Source organism: Plecotus auritus (assembly GCF_963455305.1).
Source record: "Plecotus auritus genome assembly, chromosome: 5".
Classification (NCBI taxonomy): Eukaryota; Metazoa; Chordata; class Mammalia; order Chiroptera; family Vespertilionidae; genus Plecotus; species Plecotus auritus.
In genome coordinates, this window is record NC_137776.1 from 74219540 (window position 1) to 74230352 (window position 10813).

At 42.8% G+C, this 10813-nt stretch overlaps 1 pseudogene across 1 annotated transcript; it reads left to right on the top strand.

The window, feature by feature from the left end:
- The first annotated feature begins 8452 nt into the window (after positions 1-8452).
- On the top strand, positions 8453-10053 carry LOC308248927 (D-3-phosphoglycerate dehydrogenase-like; annotated as a pseudogene). Its single transcript has one exon. The product of its transcript is annotated as a D-3-phosphoglycerate dehydrogenase-like (transcript).
- Positions 10054-10813: the final 760 nt, after the last annotated feature.

A 10813-nucleotide genomic window follows, 5' to 3' on the forward strand; every position in this document is an offset into this window, starting at 1 on the left:
CCTTACTACATCATCTGACACTTAGTTTGCCTATGCAGCCATTCAATAAATATTTCAAAAATTCACTAGGGGAACTAAAATAAGTTACACATTTAGAAATATATATGCACATGAACAAATTGCTAAGAGAAAACTGGGATTTTGGAGGACCATTAGGCTTCAATAAGCATATTATCATTTCTAATTACACAGGAAGAAATCAGTAAGGGTATGATAAAGCTGGGAAGTTGTATAAACCATATACCCTTATATTTTGACTCCAACAGATCCACTAGCAGACTGAGGTAACCAGCAACATTCTCACAGAAGTCTAAACCTTTTTATTAACTAACTGGTGACTTTTTACTGAGCCCATTGGAAAGGGTTGAAAGTTGAAGAGCCTCTTTTTTATTTTTCTAGCAAAATTATGTTATATGCTAAAACTGTGGAAGCAACAGTTGTGGCAAGTTTCACCTAAAAGGCTTTCTTTTTATGAAAGTGCCTTTAAAATGAACTACATTGAAATTGAATGGATAAATTACAGGAGCTTTCAAATTTTTCTAAGAGAAGATAAGTGGATTCATAACTACATTTCAGATTTGAAGTTTTTTTTTTTACTAGAATTGTTTGAATGGAAAAGTTTTGGGCTGCTCATGGAAGGGGGTGGATAGATAATATCAGCAATGCTCTACATATGTTTGCACACTCTTGAACCTAATGAACTATGAATATGTGAGTGGAAAATGACATTTCTCCAGTCAGTGCAATCGATTTAAATCTAGTATTGAGGCAGTACATATCTTACTTCAGAACATTGTGAAGACTAAACTCCAAAGGACTTAGATTACTTCAGGTATTTGTGATTTTTTTTTAAAAAATATTTGGGCGCCTAGTTTCAAGTAGACCTGTATCATATAATAACTATCACTAACTAGAAATTAAACAAATGGGAGATTTTTTTTTTTCATGCAGCTTTCTGAATTCTTAATTCATGATCTTCTCTACCAGAAAGACTCTTTTTCAGATATGGTTTTACTTGTTCATGAGTCACTAGATGGATTTACACTTGTGGTTTATGCCTTAAGTTGGTGCCTGATGTTATTTGGCCAGCCAACAGATGAAATACTTAAATAATTTCTTGTTAAAGCGACTCGAGAGAAGTAAAATTATTTACTAGAGTGTTAATCAAAAGACCATCTGCTCTAACAAGAAATATTATAGTTTCCTAGTTCTTTGAAAGTTTAGTGAGACCTCTAGATTAGAAATCGCACCATGTGCATAATATTAACACAGATAACAGAATAATCTAAAGTTTTCTAAGAAGGAATATATAATAACATGTATATATAAAGATAATATTAGCTCTTCTAAAAATATCCAATTTTAAAGTCTAATTAATTCAACACTGTTTACTCTTCTACACTTTAAAATATGGTGCCTAACTATATAGTTACCAAAGTTTAGTGAAAAGTCCTGATTTCAGATTTAAATACCTAAAAAGAATAGCACATATCCTTCCAAAATGTCGCCCTTTAGTAGCATCACTGATATTATTGGGGAAAACGTTTGATCTCTGAAAGCAGGGATTCAACATATCCTTTAAAAAAAATCCAAGATCTTGAAACTAACTAAAATCAGGTAGTAAATATACATGGGTCCTAAATGTAAGATATTTCAGTCTTTCCAGCTGCAGATAACACCATGCCCACCTTAAAATTGTTTAGACAATAAGAACATATGACCTCATGTAATAAGAGTCCTAAGGGAGGAGGTTCCAGAATTTGTTAAATTAGTAGCTCAATTAAATCATCAAATTACCCAATTCTGTTAATTTTTCTGTGCAGGCATTCTCCCCCTGTCAGCTAAAATCCTCAGACATGAGCTCTTTTAGTATCATGATAACTGAGTAGCTCTCAACATCCCTCCCTCATACAACCATCTAAATGTGAAAAGGGACAAAAAGAATTTGAACCTCTCTAAGAAGGACACAATTCTGTAAGGCCAAGAAAGATTTCCTCAACACTGTCCTTGTCTGGATTGCATAAAAAAATCATTTGTAAAATAATCGGTGTTGAGAGGAGTAGAATTGCCATGACATTCAATAAGCAAGTTCATCCTCAAGCTAGGTCTGAGGAGGAGACCATCTTTCTAAAGCAGGTGACCACCTTATGTGTGAATAAAGCTGGATAGATTACCAAAGGAAAATAGAGGAAACATTGCTCTAGTGTAGTGACCAATAGTTTCCGCCATAGAAACTAATAGCATTATTTCAAAGAAATCATACAGAAATACTGAATGGAATGCAATGAAAAGCAAAATGAAATATTTTGGTACTATTTTCTATTTGTAGAAATATCCTTTTTCTTAGTTGATAATTCTTTCACTGATTAGTATTATTGTTAAACTAGAGGCCCGATGCATGAAATTCATGCCAGGGGCTCAGCCCATCACAGCTCTGGCTTTGTCTGGAAGGTCATACAGAAGGATGCCCAAAAGGTCGTTCGGCTGTCTGGTCTAATTAGCATATTATGCTTTTATTATTATAGATTAATAACATGGATAGTAAGACTGAGCATTTGAAAGTGAAAGGAATTATAAGGACAAAATAGGCAGGTTTAGGGAATAAAGAGGGTCTGTGGGGGAGGAATACATAGGTGAAGGACTGAGGTATCTCTGGCCTGAACAATTAAAGCAATTATAAGGTAGATCAAAAGCAGCCCTGACCTGAGCAGCTTGGAGATGCCAAAATGCTTATCTTACTTGTACAAAGGATAGGAAAAGGCCTCAGGATAAGGGGGGAGGAAGACATACATTCACAGAGAATAAAGAAAAGTCACAAGATAGTGGAAAGAAGGAAACATTTTCACAGAGAATAGAGGAATGTTATAAGATAAGGGGAGAGGAAGAGGGGGCACTACATGGGCCTTGGCCTTTGAAACTGATACTATGTAACAAAATAGCCAATTAGGAAAGCACGGGGGGCCTAAATTAATGGAAGGTCCAATTAGAAAGGGTCAGGTTCAAACTAAGAACTGCAGCATATATAAATCAGAGACAAAGGGACACGAGGCAGGATTTTTTTTATTTCCATAAAAGACAGAACAGGCTTTTCCCATTTGGGGACCCCTCCCAGGGGATACATCTGCCCAGATGGAGTTTGTATATGCTTCCAATAAACTTCTGCATTTATATTGGAGGAATCTGTTAGTCCATGAATTTATTCTTCATCTTCATCAGACAAGAACCCAAGAGAAGTCTGTACCCTAAACCCCATGTTTCAAAAGGAAACATTTCAGTCTCGAAAGACTGAAGAATATATGTGAAGAAACAAAAATAATGCTTTCTACTAATAGAATCTTTCATAGTTAAAGGATATACTGTTTCCTTGACTCAGGTAAAGAGAATAATAAAGTTGTAGAATATTGGGATAATAAACAGTTTCTGTTACATTAAAAAGAAACTTCATTTTAGGCCACACCCAAATGCTATTCTTAAATTCTTTTAATGTATATTTAATTTCCTGGTTCAAAATTAACTACCATTAAGAAATTCAAAACTAGAATAGTATTCTAAATTGTTATTAATAAAACTTAATTACATCAATTTGAAAAGCAACTTTTAGGTCCAGAAGTTTTTGCACACGGAATCATGAACAGCCTTAAAAAAATAATAATAATAATAATAATAATAAACCCTAGCCGGTTTGGCTCAGTGGATAGAGCGTCAGCTTGCAGACTAAAAGGTCCCAAGTTTGATTCCGGCCAAGGTCACAGGTTCGATCCCCAGTGTGGGGCATACAGGAGGCAGCCGATCAATGATTCTCTCTCATCATTGATGTTTCTATCTCTCCCTCGCTCTCCCTTCCTCTCTGAAATCAATAAAAATATATTTAAAAAAAATAAAGTATGTAGTGGGGTAATACTATAGCTAATAATTTTTGCTCATAATAATAATCCTTTGGGAATTAAAAATGAGCAGAGAATTCACTAACAGAAAAAAATGTTCTCTCCATAATATCCCTTAAATACTATTACATCTGATTTTAATGTGGTAGAAATATTTAACTCCCAAGCAGACCTGCAGCACTGTTGCCTCAGAAATCACCCAGAGAGCACCCTTCAGGCTAGTGGTCAGAGCTCTGGGGACACAACTGAGGTGCCTTTGTTTGAACAATAACGACTGAGGCTGGCTTATTTGGAAAATCCTCACAGCCCACAACTGTAGTAAAATTTCCACTACATATTATTTTCTATCTCCTCAACTTTAATACCTTTATTCTTGATAACCAGAGGATGGGAGTTAAGGCTTTTGATCTATTCAAAGTTTGTTGCACACTTTGAACATTTGGTTTGGATGAGTCATTGACGAGGTGGCTATTGTTATGAGACAGATAATGTGTAGATTGTTGGGAAGTTGTCTTAATGTCTGGAGAATTTTTCTTTTAACCCCTAGAGAGGTAAGTGTATTTTTCTCCACTCCTCTGATCCTCAAATAGGTCCTAAAATTCCACCTCTTTCTAGAAGACTGAATAATAGGAAGAAACCAAAAATACAGCCGTGACCTTATGTAGTTAAGCCTTAAACCCCCCAAATTAGCTGTCATGGTACACTGTTTCCAAAATTTAAATAGAACTATTTTTTTAGATTGTATATTCTTCTATTCTTACTTTTTCTTCTTAATCTCATCTGTTTATGGATGATGATTAATATGACTGTACATGCTAAATGTTTTTGGACATCAAATTTTGCCCCATTGTTCCCATAAACATGCATTTACTGGTCATATCACTCATTATATATGTTTGCCAAGTCACGGCCTCATCCAACGATAGACTATGTGCCCACTCCTCACATAGAACACTCTTCCTACACAAAAACTTCGGGTAGAATTATAGTTCCCCAAGTCCATATGTGAAGTTGGTGGGACTTTAATGTTTTATGTCTATTAACATCTGGTCAAATAAAAAATAAATTAAAAAGCAGTGTAGGATGCTGATTTTCCCAGAGAACATGAATGCCAGGGGCATTAAAACAAATGTAAGGATGCTTCGTGCTGCAGAAATATTGCCTTTGCTGCAATTCAGGCATGTCTAGGCACTTTTGGAGTCCTGGTAGGACATTCCTAAGAGAATTCCCTTTGTGTGGTGACTGAAGAGATACTTAGAAAAGAACTCTACTTAGGAGTGTTACCAGTTGGGGTTACCGGCTGGGACCTTGGTGCTTTTCGTCATCGATGCAGAAAATATTTTAAGGTCAAGGAAAATAAAGGTAAAGCAAAATAGGGTTTATTGAAGATATGTTACAAATGAGGAGCAGGCCAGTGGAGAGGGCGTGGGAGACAAAAAGGCTGGGCTGCTTGCATTCCAAAGGAGGAGTGGGTCAGTCGAGAGACAATGGCCAGGCTGCTCTAGCAGACTGGGAAGTCAGAGAAAAGGGGGCCTTGGAGACAGCTGCAGCTGCCCATTTCTCCCTGGTTGCAAGTCTCATGGGGCCCCTTAAAGTTTGGGGGATACGTGCCTATGGGGGAAGGCAAGAGAAAGGGAATGGCACCGGCGTGCTCCTTGGAGGTAGAGCATGAGAGCAGAAAGAGAGCATGGCCCTGAACTCCTAGGTTTCAAAGAGGGATTTTCTTGGTGGAGACTTTCATTTAGGGATGATTGACAGAAATTATCTTTCTTCTGGGCATGCTCTTACCCATAATGCATACAGGAAAACCCATAGGAGGGCAGGATCAAAACTGAAATGTAGATTTTATTATAATTAGTCCGGAACTCTAGTAAGGTCGCCTTGGGATTGAGGTCATGTCATTTTCCGCTGAGCTTGGGCCAAGAACCTGCTGCCTCAGAACCTGCCTTGCTGGCGGTCTGCTGGCTGCTGGGTCACCCATAGAGAGGCGGTCTGAAGGCATGTTGGTCCAGCCACTGTTCAGGACTCCAGGGTGGCAGCCGCTCACGTCTAACTTCCTACCTAATAGGAGCAGAATTGTCTGGAGTAGGCCTTGGAAACAGGGTATAAGAGGCCACCCTGACAGTAACAGAGGGACAGAGGGAGAGAATTCATCCACAAAGAACAGCTGTGTGTGAGAACTGACTATGCATTGTGGAAAAGAACTATAAATGAAAAATTGTACAGAACTGTGTAAAACCCTGGGGCACAAGCAACTCTGCTTAGAGAGGTCTCTGGGAGAGAGCTGTCAAGCTGCCTGACAGAAAGGAGAGGAGGGGAGGGGAGGGGAGGGGGGAGGGGAGGGGAGGGGAGGGGAGGGGGGGAGGGGAGGGGAGGGGAGGGGAGGGGAGAGGAGAGGAGAGGAGAGGAGAGGAGAGGAGAGGAGAGGAGAGGAGAGGAGAGGAGAGGAGAGGAGAGGGGGGGCGGGGAGGGGAAGACTAAAGAAAGAGAGAGAAAGGTAGATTTATTCTAAGAAATTGGCTCACATCATGATTGCAAAGGCTGCAAAGCCCAAAGTGTTCTGTTTGGGCTTTCAACTGATGAGGCCACATACACTATGGAGAGCATTCTGTTTTACAGCAATTTCACTGATTTAATTATTAATCTCATCCAAAAATACCTTCCAAGCTGACATAAAATTAACCATCACAACTGCAACAACTGATGGGAGATGATATGCTTAGTGAGCATATTTGACACCCCTTGGAGATCCCCATAACTAATGCAGAGAAACAGCGGATACTGTAGGTTGTTAGACTATTAAAATAGTAGTGGAGCTATACATCAATGGAATTTAAATCATTATACAGGGGTGGAAAAAGTAGGTTTACAGTTGTGAGTACACAAAACACAGTTAATATATCCTTCATAATAACCATAACCTGCATACCTTTTTCCATATGAACAATTGTAAACCTACTTTTGCCTGCTCCTGTAGTTATTTAATTTCTCACTGTCATATAAAGTAACTGTTAAGGTCAATACAAACTCCAGTTGCATGTGTTTTTTTTAATGCATAGTGGGCATCTTGGGCTATAAACCATTAGATAGTGTCTGATTTAGAATATTTTGCAAAATATAATGTTTTTAATGATATTTAATAATTATTTTTGTGATAAGGGTGACATTATATTAAGTATTAAAAGCATAATAGGATCATTTCACCTGGGTTCAAGTCCTGCCTCTTATTGCTAACAGGGTGATTTTCTGTTGCCTGATTTTTCTATACTTTTGTTTCTTTATGTAAAGGTACAAATACTTATGTAACCTTCTTCACTTGGTTTTAAGAACAATACATAAAACAATTGATATTGAGTACTTGATATAACTTTTAATACATAAGCACTACATGTTAACTATTATTATTTTTACTAGATGCCTGGTGCACGAAATTTGTGCACAGGTAGGGTCCCTAGGCCTGGCTGGCGATCAGGGCCAATCTGTGGGGCAACTGGCAGGGCAATTAGGGGGCCCCCACTGGCACCCGCTTTGGCTGTCCTGGTGCCACCCACTCGCTGACCCCACCCCCCCCCACCACCACCAGTCGGGGCTTGTGGGCTGGGGGCAGCTCCTTCATTGAGCATCTGTCCCCTAGTGGTCAGTGTGCGTCATAGTGACCGGTCGTTCGTTCCACGGTCGTTCCACCATTCGGTCTATTTGCATATTAGGGTTTTATTATATAGGATAATTTTATAGTGTGATTAAGCTACCCAAGTATCCAACTCATTATCAACCCATCCATTTGTATGCATATATTATGTAACCAAAGGTTTATAAAAAGTTAACATTTAACCCTAATAAGAAGACTGGTTGATATTAGCATAAATGGGGAGCAATGACATGTGACAGTTAATAATATCTGTAATCTGTACTTAATTGTCTATCAAAGACAAACAAAATTTTCTGCATGAATATGTTTTGCAATCTATACAGTATGAATTATATTTAGTAGACACCAGCATATAAAGGTAGTTCTTTTTCCTTTTAAAAAAAATACTTTATTTTTTAGAGTAGTTTTAGGTTTATAACAATATTGTGCAGACTTTACAGAAATTTGCTGTATACCACCTGCCCCAACACCTGCATAGCCTTAACCTCGGTATTAACATTCTAATCAGTGGTACATTGGTTAAGAATTAATGAACCTACATTGACACATCAGTGTCACTCAGAATCCACAGTTTACATTAAGGTTCACTCTTCATGTTATACAATCTATGGGACTGAAAAAATTTATAATGACATATATCCAACATTATCTCTATAATAAAGAGCCAGGGTGTAACACCGTTACTACCAAAGCTAGACCAGACTGGAAGTTAGTGCTAGGTTGCCATGGCAGCTTTTGACCAGCACTTGCCTCTCTCTTTCTCTCCCAGTCTGGTCAGCAGCCCTGCCTCCATTTCTCTCCACGGGGGGCTGCTGATCAGGCCCTGTTGATAGGCCCAGAGATGCTGACTGGCATAGAAACTGACCAATCAGAACCAAATCTGGGGCTAGCGTGGTCGATCCCAAGGCTGGCTCCAGCAATGACCTTCGCAAATCTACAGAAAGTGCTCATCAGTGACAGCCTGGACCCTTGCTGCTGGAAGATCCTGCAAGATGAAGGGCTGCAGGTGGTGGAGAAGCAGAACCTGAGCAAAGAGGAGCTGATAGCCGAGCTGCAGGACTGCAAAGCCTTATCGTCCACTTGGCCACCAAGGTGACCACGGGATCATCAACGCAGCAGAGAAGCTCCAGGTGGTGGGCAAGGCCAGCACTGGCATGGACAATGTGGATCTGGAGGCCGCCACGAGGAAGGGCATCCTGGTCATGAACGCTCCCAATGGGAACAATCTTAGTGCTGCGGAGCTCACCTGTGGGATGATCATGTGTCTGGCCAGGCAGATACCCCAGGCAAAGGCTTCCATGAAGGATGGCAAATGGGACCGAAAGAAGTTCATGGGAACCGAGTTGAATGGAAAGACCCTGGGAATTCTCGGCCTGGGAAGGATCAGGAGAGAGGTGGCCGTCTGGATGCAGTCCTTCGGGATGAAAACTGTAGGGTATGACCCCATCATCTCATCAGAGGTCTCTGCCTCCTTCGGCATTCAGCAGCTGCCCCTGGAGGCGATGTGGCCCCTCTGTGATTTCATCACTGTGCACACCCCTCTCCTGCCCTCCATGACAGGCCTGCTGAACGACAGCACCTTCACCCTGTACAAGAAGGGCGTGCGCGTGGTGAACTGCGCCCATGGAAGGATTGTGGAGGAGGGCGCCCTGCTCCCGGCCCTGCAGTCGGGGCAGTGCGTGGGCACAGTGCTGGACATGTTCACGGAGGATCCACCTCTGGACCGCGCCTTGGTGGACCACGAGAATGTCATCAGCTGCCCCCACTTGGGCGCCAGCACCAAGGAGGCCCAGAGCCGCTGTGGGGAGGAGATCACTGTCCAGTTTGTGGACATGGTGAAGGGGAGAGCCCTTGCGGGGGTCGTGAATGCCCAAGCCCTTACCGGCGCCTTCTCTCCGCACACCAAACCTTGGATCAGTCTGGCAGAAGCTCTGGGGACTCTGATGCGAGCCTGGGCAGGGTCCCCCAAAGGGACCACCCAGGTGGTAATGCAAGGCTTATCCCTGAAGAATGCTGGGAACTGCCTGAGCCCCCGCAGTCACTGTCGGCCTCCTCAAAGACGCTTCTAATCATGCAGATGTGAACTTGGTGAATGCCAAGCTGCTGGTGAAGGAGGCCGGCCTCAATGTAATCACCTCCCATAACCCCACTGTGCCAGGAGAGCAAAGATGCGGGGAAGGCCTCCTGTGTGTGGCCCTGGCAGGTGCCCCCTACCAGGCTGAGGGCTTTGTCCAGGGCACCACACCTGTGCTGCAGGCACTCAACAGAGCTGCCTTCAGACCAGAAGTGCCTCTCTGCAGGGGTCTGCCCCTGCTCCTGTTCTGGGCTCAGCAGTCCAACCCTGCCATGCTGCCTACCATGATTGGGCTCCTGGAAGAGGCAGGCATGCAGCTGCTGTCCTACCAGACCTCAGTGGTGTCTGATGGGGAGACCTGGCACATCATGGGCATCTCCTCCCTGCTGCCCAGCCTGAACGCCTGGAAGAAGCATGTGACCGAGGCCTTTCAGTTTCATTTCTGACCTTGGGGCTTATCAGGACCAGCCTTGGGGGCTTTGTGATCAACATTGACAGGTCACATTCCCAGGGCTGACACCACTTATGTGGTCCGACCCCTGTAATAACCACTTAATAAACAGCCCACCCTCCCCCCCGTCCAAAGAAAAAGAACCAAATCTGGGTCAACTGAGGCAGAGCTTTTGACACTGATTGGCATAGAAACCGACCAATCAGAACCAAATTGGCCGGCAGAGGAGGGCAGTTGGGGTCGAGATCAGGCCTGCAGGGCAGGGCAGTTGGGGGCAAGATCAGGCTGGCAGAGGAGGGCCATTGGGGGTGAGATCAGGCCGGCAGGGGAAGGCAGTTGGGGGCAAGATCAGGCAGGCAGGAGAGGGCAGTTAGGGGTGATAAGGCAGGCAGGCAGAGGCAGTTAGGGGTGATCAGTCAGGCAGGCAGAGGGGTTAGGGGCAATCAGGCAGGCAGGCAGAGACAGTTAGGGACGATCAGGCAGTTGAGTGATCAGGCAGGTGAGTGGTTAGGAGCCAGCAGTCCCAGATTGCGATCCTGTGGGATCAGGCCTAAACCGGCAGTCGGACATCCCCCAAGGAGTCCCCTATTGGAGAGGGTGCAGGCTGGGCTGAGGGAACCCCCCCCCTCCATGCACAAATTTTGTGCACCAGGCCACTAGTAGTATCATAAAGAGTAATTTATGTCCTAGCCAGTTTGGCTAAGTGGATAAAGCATCGGCCTGTGGACTGAAGGGTCCAGGTTCGATTCCGGTCA